The sequence below is a fragment of the Molothrus aeneus genome, chromosome 2 (assembly GCF_037042795.1).
Source record: "Molothrus aeneus isolate 106 chromosome 2, BPBGC_Maene_1.0, whole genome shotgun sequence".
NCBI classification, from domain to species: Eukaryota; Metazoa; Chordata; class Aves; order Passeriformes; family Icteridae; genus Molothrus; species Molothrus aeneus.
The window spans coordinates 47209246-47224770 of NC_089647.1; the positions used below are offsets into that span (position 1 = coordinate 47209246).

General features: G+C 39.9%; 1 protein-coding gene across 1 annotated transcript in view; it reads left to right on the forward strand.

The window, feature by feature from the left end:
• Positions 1–15525, forward strand: part of MTUS2 (microtubule associated scaffold protein 2) — a 262354-nt gene that overhangs the window by 5574 nt on the left and 241255 nt on the right. The window contains exon 2 of the mRNA XM_066544874.1: positions 3185–3258. The gene's annotated coding sequence lies outside the window, so the exon portion shown is untranslated. The remainder of the gene's footprint in view (positions 1–3184; positions 3259–15525) is intronic.

Below are 15525 nucleotides of genomic sequence, written 5' to 3' on the forward strand. Positions count from 1 at the left end.
CTGGAGCATGTCTCAAGTAAGAGTCAAGTGATTTACAGAAACAATGGGATTTGTTGCATTGATATGCATGTTTTTTTTAAGTAATATGTGTATGCATGGATGTATCATGCAAAATTGTGTGCATTACCATCAAAATTGTTACAGTAATAATCTAAGAAGACAAACTCTTGAGACTTTGGCAAATGAGCTTGCATTTTTCATTGATGAAAGCCCAAGTGTCAGGGTGGCTCACAGCCACCATCCAATCCAAGCAGCAAAGTTCAGAGCCAGGTCCTCAGCCTTTATTCATATGAGTAATCCTTAAATGTCAGTAGAGCCAGCAACATACTGATGCTGAAACAATGAAAGCCCTTGGCCTTGGTTCAGAAGGTGAAAGCTGTGCTCGTCACCTGGTGGGGAGGTAGAAGAAGTTTTCTTTCTTTTTCTGTATCTAGAGTGAAGTGAGAGCTGAGTCATTGTCCCTATAAGCTACAGCATTTTTAAGGTCAAACTTGGATTTAGAGTGGAAAACATAACACTGAGTCTGACAGAATCCCACTGTTCATTTTCAGCTGCTCAGCACTTTTAAAAAATCAAATCACAGAAAAGCTGCCCTGTTTGATTGTTCCTATTACATAATAGCAACATCTTTGGGATTTGAGAGAAGCCATGAGCAACATGTCCCTTACATAACAAATCTAAGTTGCTTTAATCCCTGCTGTGCCACTGCTGACCCTGGGCAGCCAGGAATAGCCTGGGAGTGGTGCTGAGCTCCCCAGGCTCTCCTCTGGGGCTGCAGGATGGCCATGGAGCGGAGGTCCTTTGCTCTGAGGGGTTTTCTGCCAAAAAACCCCAAAAAATCATGCTTGCTGGATTTACAATCTTTCTTCTAAAAGATTGCAAGTAGTGGTTGAAGTGGGAGACCTGCCTTGCTCCTCATGAGTAGACCTGATCCTTTGCCATTTCCATTTTTTTTTTTTCCTGAAACATCAGCATTTACCTCCATTTCCAGCTGAAAACTGGTCATCTTATGGTTTTGGTAACTTTGTTCCTGTGCTAGTTAAAAAAAAAAAAAACCACCCAAGAAACTCCTAAAAAACCTAAGGCTAGATCAGACCTTTGGAGCAGATCCTTGTGAGGCTTTCTCCTGTCTCTGGGATGGTGCCATGTCTTGATTCCTCGAGGGATGTGCTGGGGCTTGCCAGGGTGGGTGCTGTGGGGGAAGAGCTGCAGCCAGGTATCATTCTGAGGTCAGGGGACACCTGTGACCCCCCCAGCTTTGGTGGGGTGTGGGAGCCTTGTTCCTGCTCTGTGATTTGATGGGGTGGGTGTGGAGATGATGGATGGCTCCATGCGGCAGAAAGGAGGCTACTGGGAAGAGTCTGGGGCTTGGTGTCCATGCAGAGGGTTTGACCCTTCTGTCATAAATTGTCATTAATTACATTTTCTTATTTAAAATGGGTGAAACAGTGTGGAAAGGCAGCTCAGCCCTGCCCAAGGAGTGTGTGTGTATTGCTGGGTGCAGATCCTGCCTTGCCATCTCCATGGGAGAGCTCTGCACTGCCCTGATCACCTGGGCTGCCTCTGGTGTAATTGGGAGCATTTGAAGAATGATGACGTGAAAGAAGCAACATTGTGGGATTGTTTGGGGGGAAGGATTGAGGCAGCTGTGCACAAAGAGACCTATCTAATTAAAACTGCAGGGGAATGGAGATGGTAGCTAATGAGGCTGAACACACAACTTAATTTTACTGAATTATTTGAAAAGAAGCAGCCTGCATTGTTGGGAAATAGAAGATGGGGGAAAATGGTAAAATGTACCTGGAATTTCATATTAAAATACAAATTTCATAGCCATTAGTGCATGCTTGGCTGAGAGTTATTTTGGATTTGGTATTTTACCACATTCATGTGAAATGTATCATAAGTGGTTACCATCAGTTGCATGTGAACAAAACATTTTGAAAGACTATTTGATTAAATCTGTTTCCTAAAATGCCATTTATACCTTACACCTTTTAATATTTTCCAAGATTTTCATCTAACTTTTCACCACTTGGTCTTTACCACAAGGAAAAAAGACTGTCATGATCTTCCCTTCCTCCCTTGCCTTTACTTCCCCATTCTTTCTCTTTCTCTTCCCTTTTCTCTATTGTACTGTCGGGTTTCACCTAAATTCCACCTGCTCTGCTGGTCCCACAGTAAGATGCCTCATCTTGGTCTTCCATGCACTCATATGTCTTAATTCATCATTTTAATATCTTCTGTCTGTTTCCCTTCATAATATAAATAAATGCACATCACTGACATAATTTAAAAAAATCCCATATATTTTTTCCCCTCTAAAATCCAAACCCAAAATATTTTTCACCTCTTTTTATTATCTTTTAAATCTGGTTAGTGCTACTTGAGAGAGCCTGTTCTTGTTTCATCTCTGAATCTCAACAGTCTGGCTTTGGCCTTTTTTTACCATTGGTAAAAGCACATTTCATGACTGCTTGTCAAATCTCAGGACTGGCTTTCTTTCCTTCTCTGCCTTGACCTGTTGTTTTTTGACATAACTCACATTCTCTGATTCCAGTGTTTAGTTTTTGTGATTGCAGTCTTTTCCTGACTTCTGTGAGAAGTTCCTTCTGTATGCTTTCCGGATGATCTTCCTCACCCTTTCTTGTTTTCCTTCTTTCCCTCCATACTTTTTCTGATGATCTCATCACAAGCAAATGCAGCTAAATCTCCCTGAGCAACACCACATCACCCATATCACATCAAAATGTGGCAAGGGGACAAGGTGTCAAGCAGCACAGAGTGTCTTTAAAACAATGATCTCTGTAAATATATGAAAACCTGACTGGGTGGAATCTGTGCTTCCCATTCAGTTTCTGTATCTAAATTTGACTTGAGTGTTGACTTACTCTAAAGATATTCCAGAGGAAGAGGAACAAAAAATGTGGAGTTTGTTTCACAAAGGTTTTGTAGCCTCTTCCCCTTTTAAGAGTAGGTGCATTGCTTCACTTCACTCAGTGCTAAGGCAGATCAGCTTATCTGTGAGCTAATGCCAGGAAACTTGGACAGGATCCTAATCAGAAGAGCAGGATGTTTAATCTTGAGCACTGTGTTTACAGAAGATTTGATGGTGTATGGCCTTGTTACCTACTCTAGTTCTAATGAGTCTTTTGTTTTGGTTTTTCTTTCTTTTTTTTGTAAGGTTTCCACCCTTGGACTGTCTTCTAAGGCAAACTATCACCAATGGAAGAAAAACTTGTTTTTCCAGAATTTTGGGTAAGCTTGTCTTCAGTATTATTAATGTCTGATTTCATCTTTTGAAGGTATTTACCACTAAAGAACTCCTTCAAGAAATCTTTGAATTTTTTTTAATAGTGCTATTTTATCCAATGAAAATTCCATTTAATGATTGTGTAAGGAGTAGAGATAAAGGTAATTTCAAGGCAGACCATGAGGCTTTTTTACTGTGGGAAATTATCGAACAAAGACCTTTGCTTTCCTAATGTTTTTGCTTTGTTTGTTAGGCATAGCATACACTGGAAATATGACTATCTAAACCAATGTACTATATATATCTAAAGTAAGTCCTGTTGCTTTTTGAGGCATTATAACACTATTTGAAGATAGTCTTTCATGCTTGGGAAGGCATAACTTTGTCAGTGGGGAGAAGACCGTGACATAGATCCTGGTAAAACTGTGCTGTAGTGGTACAAGGCTGTGTTCATGGTAAGCAATAACAATGCCTGCTGAAGGCTCTGTGTATGCATCTCCTGTGGCCAGGCATGATCCTGTCCCTCAAGTGATAAAAAACAGTTTGGCTGGACAATTTCAGGCATCAACAGGGCATAAGTTGATGGAAAGTTGCTCTTTCCACTGGGGAGACCCAAAGTCAAAAGCAGTTTCTCTGGTGACAGTCACACTCAGTCACAAATACTGTGATTATGGCTAGGAAATAAGTGATTGAACTGGAGTGTCACTGTCTTCTGGGTGGCACATACATCCTGGTCATAATCCTGCAGCATCAGGTGGCTAAACACCAAAGAGGAGGAATCTTGTGTTTTTGGGCTCACAGGTGGCTTGTGATGCTCCAGCCCTGTTGTATTGTCCCACATGAAAGAAGAGAATGCCCAGTGCAGTGCACATCTTCTCTTGGAGGACAGCACTGCAGGACACTGAGTGATGCAAAGATTGTATAGAAACATTTTTAAACACATTTCCATTGTTACAAATGGCACTGGTTTAAAAGTGGTTGTAACTGTGCCTACTCATCATTGGGGTTGTAAATCTTGAAGCAATTTTGGTGCCTGCTGCAAAACTGGAAGTATAAAGTCTTCTGGCCCATTCCAGAGTTGTTTCCAGGAATGGCATTTTCAAAACCCTCTGTTTTGTTTCAAACAGACAGAATCAAATAATGTTTGGCAGGGGTAATGTGACTTTCACCTCTTGTACTGATCTCAGCCCACAGCTTAGGAAGATGATGGGTATATAAGAGCACAACTCTAATTGCATGAAATTAGTGTTAGTCACAGCTGTGCCTGCTAGGAGGCTTTCTGATATGCCATGGAAATACTGTTCTGGTAGTGTCACTGTTAATAACACTTCCTAGGAACAGGTTGAAGTGATCTATGTGGGGAGGTGTGGATCAAGAGTTTGAAACTGCCCCTCCCTATTTGTGCATAGGGATGGATTTTTACTGCTTTCAGCCAAAAAATCAGAAATTCAGGGGAGTGACTTGATAATATTTTAACAGTCATCCAGCAATTTAACACTGGATTACAGTTGAAAACCCATAGAAATACTCAAAACACTTTACTCTGTATCAGATGGATTAAGCATGATTCACTTATTGCATTAAATTCCTGAGGGATTAATAATGTTTGGGTCATTGTTTCCTAGGCTTATGAATTTAAAGACCAAAGAGGACCACATGAATATCTATTCTTCTTGCCTGCTCTGTGGAGGTCAGAGGAATTCATAGCATTTTAGTAGTAGTCCTTTAATTTTTATTTAGCACATCTTTCTGAAAGAGACCAGGTTTGATTTAAAGGGTGCCAGTAGTACTCAATCTACCATGCCACCATTAAATTTCAGTAAATAATGAGCCTTGCCTTCCAAGACAGTCTGTATCTCTTTTGAGCTTCTGAGTGTTGTACTTCACTTTTTTCCCCTGCTGAACTGACAAGGATTCTGTTATCAGGATGTTGATTCTCAGTATAGTAATCCATTTAGCTAGTCACTTTTGAAATTCACTTGCTATGAACAGTGTTGATTTAGTATGGTGAATCTTTTAATTCAGGATTTTATGTATAGCATGACTTTAAATCACTGCCTAGTGGGAAATTAGGGCTAGAAATACGTCCTGTCAGCACATACCATTATCAAATGATGATGTCACTGCATACAAATGATCAGATTTACATGGCCAGGCCTGTTTTCCATACAGCTGTGTTGATTGGTGTTAATTATGTGACTGTCTTTCAATGCCTTATTGATTGTGTCCCATGCTAATCTTTCCCTGCTGTTGCTTACTACTGATGTCAGTCTAACTGCTTGATGGGTGCTTTGCTTATCCCACTTAACCCTTGTAAATGCTGCTTTGATAGCAAGTCTTTCCAGTCACCAGGAACCTTTAGTGCACCTATGGCTTTTAAAAGAGTCATTGAATTAAAAGTTATTGATTCACCTGCTCTCTGCTCTTGAATGCAGGGTTTGAACTGAGGGGCTATTTAAAGCTCTCTCAAGTCATAGTGGTATCTTTATCACTGTAACAAGTGAATAGGGCACCTTGCATCTTTCTGAATGCAGAAAAGTAGTTGTCAAATCTGTCTTTTTTTGTCTGGAATGACCAACTATTGAAGTCATTGCTTGGCATTCTCTCATTCTTGTTCATTTAGGGAGGAGCTCCTATTGCCATAAACCTCACCACAATTTTTTACTGTGTTTTTGCTTCCATTGTTTGCTTGCATTTCTGCAATATTAATTTGTATTCATTGCTAACAGTGTCTTTCCCCCATCTGTTATGTACTATGCATTTGTTTTACAGATTTCTCTGCTGCTGCTTTCGCTCTCTGTAGCTAGGACTCTTCAACCATAAAAGCTTCCTTTCATGTCTGTAGCACAGTGACTTTCCTTTTTATTTTTGTCACGTAATAAAGCATCCCTTAGCGGGTCCTTTTATATTTTTGTATGTGACTATTTTCCCCTGCTCAGTTTAACATATGATTTGTTTTTAATTTTGAGAAATGGTCTTTCTAAAATATCCAAACAAATAAATTAGATACTGGTTAAGATTGCACATTGTTTTCCATTTGCAAAAGAAATTAGAGCATTGCCATTTGCCTGTATTAAATCATAGTTTTCTGGTTAAATGGTTACCTGTATCCAGTAGGAATCCAATATAACATCAGCTGGAGTTGATTTCACTGATCACTTGTCCTAAGCCATGACTAAAATTTGCAGACTTTCCCAAAGCCACACTTTTAAAGTGGTCCTTCCAGAACAGATTCTCTGCTAGAATAAGATTCAGTGTGGCAATATTTTTCATACCTTTGAGGATACATACTTGAGAAATACCTCACTTGATGGATTTCTAGCAGACCTCAGCCTCTCTCTCAGCTTGTCATTTGTCAATACTCTAGATTCTGTTTTCCTTCTTGGACATGTGGTATCCATGGCTTTATCTTCCCACTCTTTTTCTCATAAATAAGTACAATACTTTTTAGTGTTTTGGGTTTTTTTTTAATCGTGTGTTTGTCTGTTACCTTCTTAACCTTTAAAAGAATTGAGCTTCCTTTTTGAAAAAGGCAATTCTAATATTTACTGAAATGAAGCCCACCCATTGCCATTGCAAGCAAGCTTTCAGGGGAATGAACTGTTTGCCCTTTTAAAAGAGAAGCTATTCAAATACCACAGTATGGTGAAAGAATTGCTTTCTATTTCTAGCTCTGCAATACACCAATCACAAGTATTTTGGCCATTTGTTTTGACATGGGAAGGCTCTTGTTTGCTGGTCAGAGCTCTTCAGTTGGCAGCTCCCAGCCCATGTGGCCTTTTGCAAGCCAGTGGTCACTGCTCGGCTGCTGTGCACCAAGGCAAACTTCCTGAGCTGGAGTTGGTGCTGGGGCTGGCTCTAGAAAGCAGCTGAGGTCAAAAGCTGATAAATCTTCTCTTTTCTCATTCCTTGGGAAGGTCTTGAAAGTAAAGTCATGAGAAATGGCTGCTACTGTGATAACCAGATAAATGGTTTAGTGAAAACAATGTGCACCTAGAAATTAAATTCTCACCAGCAAGTGGCTGGTCAAGGTGTGATCTTGTTCTGTTGCCAGAAATGACTCTCACATACAGACTTGGGGAGGGTCTGTAAGGAGCTGTACAGACAGAGGATAGTTCACATGAGGTGATCAAATGCAAATGCCTGAGAAAACACAGTATAATACTGAAATGTGTCATCACAAAGGTATTTTGACAACTAAGTGCCATGAGTGCAGAACCTGTAGAATGACTCACTGTATGTACTCAGGTGGGTTGTGAAAGCCTTACTCAGCACTGGTGAGGCAGCACCTCAAATCCTGCGCTCAGTTCAGAGCCCCTCACTGCATGGAAGACATTGAGGTGCTGGAGTGTGTCCAGAGAAGGGAAATGAAGCTGGGGAAGGGTCTGGAGCACAAGTCCTGTGAGGAGCAGCTAAGAAGTCTGGGGTTTCTTAGCCTGGAGAAAAGGAGGCTCAGGGGATGCCTTGTTGTTCTCTACAACTGCCTGAAAGGAGGATGTAGCCAGGTGCAAGTCCTTCTATGTGACAAGAAGTTGGACAAGAGAAAGGCCCTCAAGTTGCATGAAGGAAGGTTTAGATTGGGTTTTAGATTAGGAAAACCCTAATCTGCCCCTTCCCAGAAAGAGTTGTCAAGCATCGGAACAGGCAGCCTAGGGTAGTGGTTGAGTCACCATCCCTGGGAGTGTTTAAAAGATGTGCCGGTGTGGCACTTTGGGACATGGTTTGGTGGTGGACTTGGAAGTGCTGAGTTAATGGTTGGACTTGATGATCTTAAGGGTGTTTTCCAACCTAAATGAATCTATGATTCTACATCTCAAGTTTCTGGTTTCCCATCTATAATCACACCGTTACTGATTTGTTTCTAAGGGGCAGCATTCCAGCTGGAAACAAGTCCCCAGAGCAGGAATTAGCTTGAAGATGTTTTGGGACAAAAAGACTCTTTTCATTCAGCATTGTGTGGCTTAGTAGGAGGATGCCTACTCCAAAAACTCTTCTGTGCAAAGAATTAGTCAAATAAAGTGAAGTTTATAAATAAAGGTTAAGAAATAATTTGTCTGCAATGACAGAATAGCAACAACTTCATAAGCTCCTGGTTTAGTTTGCTTAAAGTAACTTGCAAAGAATCTTCTGATATGTTAATTATATTATTCATATTGTTTTTCTGAATTTCAAAACAAAGTGTGACCTGGATTTCAAAGTAAAAGTGCATCAAAGCATGCTGTGTTTATTTTTCATAATTAATCATGTATAAACCAATTTTATGGCAAAACTGATAAATGAGGTGTCAGAATATTTGTTTGTAAATAGTTTGCTTCAAGATGTTACTGCAATTTGGTTCTTACTTTCAACAAAATCCAGTCTATCAGTGTAGGATGAAAGCCCAACATGTTAACAAATACTGCAGTTAAACTCTAAATGGATATACCATAACTGGAACATACATTTGCTTTAGTTATTGTAGTGTGTGTGCTAAAAGAGAAAAAAAAAGGCACAGTGAAGGATTTGACTAATAACAAATGCCCGTGAACATCATATATGGGTAATTTTGCATAGTGAAGTTTAACAGCTGATGAAACATGCTTTGATTTTTAAATAGGCTTTACTGAATTCTACTGTGAAGTGTCATGGAAAGGTATTATTTTATAGCTCACTTCAGTTGCCTCTCTACCCCTGTCTAACAAGTCCTGGCATTTAATATGTTGCATACACAGTATGTTAAGTGCCACCATTACTCTTCATTTGAGCTAGTGCTAGCTTGAATCTTATGGCTCTTCCTCCTAAAGCTGCTGAGTGTAGAGGACACAGCTCCAATGAGAGAACAATTTAAACTTTCTCAGTGAACCAGCTTTGAGAAGAGTTTTGCTCAAATGCAGAGTTTCACACTGAGGCAGCGTGATTAAAAGCCTATGGGGGAATCAAGCATGGGAATGGTTTTAAAGAAGATCAAGGGACTGAATGCAATTTTTTCTTCAGATGATATAATTAAAGAAACAGCATTCTCATTAGCATAACACACTAAATGATAAAAAGAATTGGACAGATGCCTAATCTTGAAATGCTTCTTAATTTACAAGTATACATTTAAAAAATAAAGCAATTGAGGTCTGCTCTTTCTAGCTGCTTGCCTGAATAATTGAAACTGCTGCTTATATAACTTATTGTCTCAAAGAGGGACAAAATACACAAAAATTAACCATGTATTCCAGGGTACCATCCATGTAATGTCAGTGGCACACGTGTATAGATGCTAGAACATCCACAATGCTTGAGGTCATCTGAAATTGGATGCTTACCAGACAAAAGTACACATTTGAGAAGCTGCTCTCCACTGGGGCTGTATGCAGCCCCAAAGCGGTGCAAAGGCAGTTAGCATAAAAATGAAACACTTTTTTGTTGTTGTTGTTGATTTTGACATTAATTATTTGGAAGGTGACTGATCTGAGTTTATGATCACATGTTAAGCCACAGAGAAATGGACTTGAAATTCCCACCAAGTTTAGTTTTGGAGGAGAATTTTTCTGAATTCTTGCAAAAATAGCTTTTCTGGTTTTAATGAAATTGTGACTCAGTTGTGGCAAGAAGGTGGCATTTATGTTGATGCTTCCATGACTTGCCTATATTCTGTTCTTGTCCTATATAAGCTGCAATGCTGCAGTTTCCTTTTCTCTTTAAGTTTCATCCTACTTCTGTTCCTTTACCATCACATCCGTAGGCTCCTAAAGGCTTTTGGGATGAAACAAAAATATTGTGAATTTTCAGAATTATGTTGCCACCTATGAATGAGGGGAGGTTCCTTAGACTGTGTCCAGAGGGCTGAACAAGAGGTGGGTATGTGGCAGGGAGGGATTTACTTGCCCTACTCTATGTGGAGAGTTGTTCTGCACTACCCAGCACACTCAGCTCAGGGTCTCCTTAGGGATCCACAGTGCCCTGTGCAACACAGTTATTGAGCCATGTGCTTTTTTTTCCAGCAAACATTTGTGAAATATGGTGATCACCAGAGTATTTGGGCACACAGGGTCAATGCTATTGACTTTTGAATTATTCTACTCACAGCCTCAATGCAAGGTAGAGGCTGGCTGCAAAAGAATGTCAGTTTTTCTAGCTGGAAGCAAACCTCCTTTTCTCTAGTCCTAAAGCCTCTCAGATGGAGAGGTAGGAAGCACCACTGTGAAGCTGCTGTGGCAGCCAGAGAGCAGAGAGGTAGGCTGTAGCAGGAGTCTCTAACATAACAATACTCTAAAGAATAAAGTTTAGTGTTAGATAAGGAAAAATTATCTGCTGATGAGCAAATTGACAGGTCACTCTAGGAAGTCAGAAGATCTACTGGCAGTAGTGTTAATGCTGTTTCAGGCTGGGTTTGTGTTTGGCATCACGACTGCTAAGAATGCAGTCATAATGCTCAGAAAGATGGCATGGCCGGTAACATCTGCTTTCATCTTGACTTTTGGAGTAATGTGGAGCCAAAGACCTGCCTGTTTGATTTTTCTTGTGTCTTAACACATCCAGCTGAATGTGATCCCTTTATATCCTGCTAGTCTTTCATATATGCTGAAGTAGTAAGTGTGAGGCCTCAGAGTTCTGATCTATAAAAGGCAGCAGTATTGATCTTGCTGATACAAGTTCAAAGCTCTGTCTGGAAATACATGATAGCTCTAGAGAATGAATCAATGGTGTGCTAGGGTGTGCATTTTTGAGGCAGGGCTGTATCTCATTCAGAACTGTGGTTGCCCCCAGTGAGTTGCTAACACTAAGATGTGAGCATCCCTGCATTTGGCCAATCTGATCACTGGTAGCACTTGAGCCATTCAAAATTCAGTGTTGCGGTCTGTAGGACTCTGCAGACTTTCTCGGGGTTTTTTGCCCATGCATCCCTGTTCTCTGCATACTGTGCCTGAGTCTGCTTCATTGGGCATGAGGTGCAGGATAGAGGGTGACCCTTCTTCATCCACTTCAAGTATTTTGGGATCTAAAGGTGTCCTTTGCTGGCACAGCATCTGGGTTTCTTTATCAGTGAGAAAGGTGGAGACAAGGAGATGTGTTGTTCTGTGGGCTTGGGATCTAGTTAGAGTGTACTTTTTGGGCCTGAGGATTCAATTCCTCCCCAGACAAGACATTATTATCTAGTCTGTGCTCATGGAGAGCTTGGTATAACTTGTGTGAGCAGTAAGGACCAAGACTAAAACAGTCTTCCTTGCTTTGTTTGTTTGGGTTTTTTTATTTGTTTGTTTTTTCTAGTAGATCATAATGAGATTCATTACAGTCCTACTAATTTTTCTTCTGATATTCAGTGATCTCCTGATATTTAATGATTTTTTTAATGCTGGATTTGCATGCATGTTCTTTATACATATGTGTCTAATATCTACAGTTTGAGGAGAAAAAGCAATGCAACTGTTTTTGAAGTCTGAATTAACAATTGACAAATAAATATGTTGTAATTTATTTTTAATGATGGTTTGGAGGATTGACTCAATTTTTTAATTGCAGGGTTTTTCAATGCAAAATTTATTCTGCTCTTCTTTATTTTACTTACTCTTACAGGTAAATACATGTAGACTCAGTTATTGTTCCTGCTGGAAGTGCATAGGCTTGTAGCCTGGCATGTATATTTTTCTAGAATTCCCATAATTCCTGTCAGATGTCATCTCTTTACATTTGAGCTGCAGTTAAGGTTTGTCTGTGTTCCACTGTTGGGATCCATCACTACCATACCTAGGAGGTTTCCCAGACACATCAGCCATGATCTTACTTTTCCTCTCATAAGGCAAGGGTTTAATTTTTTCCTACGATGCTTTGTTCTTATTACATTAGTTAATACTGGGATAAAATACTTCATATTAGTTTTGACTTTTTGAAAAAGAAAAACTTACCAGAAACTTACAGTAAGCCTTTTGTCTGCCCAAATATTGCACAGGGTATGAACAGTTACCATGTGTAAAGGTACTTCTACATGTGTAAAGGAGAGAGTGAGGCTGCTTCTTGCTCAAGAGAGTTTAACTCTTGAGGAAGAGGAGGTCTTTGCTGACATAATAAACCATACAAAAAAATAAATGTAGGAAGCTTGGAGCCTGTCTTCCATTTTCTGATTTGCAAGCGTATTCTTCTTCTGTCTGCCCTGACGCTGTTTAAAATTGGTTCCTGTAAATTTTGGGGCTTTATTAATTTGACTGACATTAAAATGCTGTTTCTATGGAGTCAAAAGCATGCTTTGCATGCTGGTTCCTTAAAAAAGCAGAGAAAAAAGTAAATAATTGTTCCACCTTTGAATATGAGGAAAGATGAAGAATACACCAAATTCCTTTGTTTAAAAATAAAGGGTAACATGTATGAACTTTCTCCCAAATTCTCCTGAAGAATCCATTTGTTAGATATTTGTCTCTTAGGGATTTTCTGAACAGAGGAGGCCTGAATTTAGGCATATAGCTGTCTTTAGAATGTGTATTTTTTTCAGTTTTGACTCACAAAAGGTAATATAAATATTTTGTGTATTTAGGGGTTTATGTTTCTTCTAGTTTAGACTAGAAAAGACAAAACTGTGAACCTGCTGCAGTTTTTAGAGAAACCCATGTCATTTTATTTTTGCAGCAAATACATGTTCCACTCTTAGTAAATTTCAAAGACTACATTGCTAAAATTCCCTGGGCAATTGGCTTGGCATCTGCTAATTTAATTCCCATGTAGTACTGTAATAGGATATAAAGTAGACCTCTGGGGAAAAACTCTAAAGAATATGAAAAGGATTGCTTTGCTTATGCTGCAAATGGTGATAAGAGGTAAAAGAAAGTTTAGAGGAGTAGATGAAGGAGATTTGAGCTCTTCCAATACCAAACCTTATCCCAAATGGGAAGAAATTATTATTTGCACCCTGTATCATGGAAATGCTTGAGATTAAACTTACTGTGACGATGAGAGAAAATAGGTGTTGACTGTCACCACCTTCCACACCCTCAAGGTCAGCAAACAGATTTTTCTTTCCCAAGTCTCTCTTCTGATCTCCCTCAATTTAACCCATGCTATGAATTCCTGGCTTGACTCTCCTACTCATATCAGTTACTTTTACCATCATTAAAAACCTGGATCTGTTGGTTTTCTGATTTCCCACCTTCTGTCACCTGGGCAAAAGGCAAGAGGAGTATGCTGAGGGTTAGGAAGTACCATGTTGCCTAAAGACTCATCTCCTAACTAGAAGAGGACATAGCACAAATTATAAAGGACCGTGTGTGGATTCATACTGACATGCTCTGAAAATAATGCTTTGGTTAAGTTAGGAGAAAATTTTGTTATTGCTCCACTGAGCTGCAATTATGTGAGGTGGAATCATAGCCATGCAAGTCTGGATAGAGGCAAGGGGGAATGCTTATGTATTGATAAAGAAAGTAAGAAGGAAACAGCTCTCTGAAAAATTACTCTGCTGCACTTTTTACCACTATTGATGGGTCTCTTCAAACTTTGCCATGCCTAACACATTTTTTTCCTCAACTTTTTCTGCTTTTTTTTCTGGAAAAAATTAAATGTCCTTGGATTTATGTTCCTGCTGTTGACACTGCACTTCACATGAAAAACATTTTATTTGGAAACATGCTGATATTTTTGCCCAGCCATTACTTTATAAATTCATCCTCTCATCCCCATCCCTGAGTAGGGGATTTTTTTAGCTCCTGGATGGGACTGACCTGGTTTTACCACCTTTCACAGTTGCAGTTACTACTGCTTGGTCAGCTCTTTCCAAGACTATCTGCCTGATGTCCTGTCATGGCGTTCTGCACCTTACTGCATCTCTGGTTTCTCTCTGTGAATGCCTCATTGGTATTTCAGGCATGTAGTTGAAATAGGTATTTTCCTTTTTTTTTTCCCTTGTACATTTTTCTGTGCAGAGAGCACAGCTGACTACTTCCCACTCTCACAGCAGGGAGTTACCTAGACATTTTATTGGAAATCCTGTCACTTTTCCTGTAACACCCCTTAGATATTCAGTGCCCCACTTCTGATGGAAGTGCCTTTCCCATCACAGCTGTGTACATCAGCCGCTCTCCAGGGTGACCTTCCCTGCTGCACCACCTTCTGCGCTGTCCCCCTTTGCTACCTCTCAGCTTCGGCCAAGATAGTAGAAAGCTCTTATCCTCAGCCCTGAATGCCCTTCACCTCTTTACCTGATCCTTGGCCACTTGGACTCCTCACTCATGAGCCACTTGTTAGTGTACTCTAACAGTGCACTATTATGTTTGTTCCATTTAAACTGATTTTATTTCCACACACTGGGAACTGGTGAAGTTGAACGGGGATGCTGGTAAAAATAATTTTGTTGTAATGTAGTTTACTATAATCAGTTTTGGGCGTGGTCAATAATGATGGGTCAGTTCTAATCCTGTGGGGGTTTGAGGGATTTTTCCTTCTAATTATGAAGAAAATCACTAGCAAAAATGTTAAAGATTTCAATTTTCTGCCCTTTGGCACAAGCCCTTTCTGAAAATAAAAAATCTCTTCTCAAAGATGGACAATTTATAAAGTGAACTCCATGGATTCACTTCAGCATTTGGGATTTTCATGGCCAAGAATAAGCAAGAAAACTACTTGGGGCTTGAATGTCTCATCTGGCTTTGCACTGAGTCAGCTCCAGCAACTCTACCACAGAGTAACACCTGAGTTTTACAGTGTTCACAGTCAGAAAATTATCTGAATTGGAAGGGACCCACAGGAGCCATCAAGTCTAGCTCTTATGTGAATGGCCAGTTATGGACACCCAGTTTACTGGGGTGGGGGCTTTGATTTGACAGTCTGCAATTTTCTGTTTTAATATGGCTGAAGAGGGGCTTTAAATCACCAAATAATAATGCAGAATGACACTCATCTGAGAAGTGAGGCTTATCAAGAGTCTTATTGGCTTTACTAGCCATTTGGATGAATCAGACCATGGATCTGGTTCCAGGTTCAATCAGTGAGGCTCTGATGGCTTTTGTTCAGCTTTCATATTTAGAGTAGGATGGTGGGAATCCAAGAACTATCCTTCTTTTCTAAATCCTCTGAAAGGTGTTGTCATGGGTGTCAAGTCACTATCAGATAATCCTGTCCTCATCAGGGAGAACAGAAATTCTTCTTGGGTCTTGCACAGGCACTGCTTCAGAGGCATTGTGTCCTGCCTGTAGAAGATGTCCCTGCCCATGGTGACAGATGTTGGACCTAGGTGATCTTTAAAGTCCATTCCAGCCCCTTAACATGCTATTATATTTTTCCTTTCTTTTATTTTTTTTATCTGCTTTTTCTTATTGCCT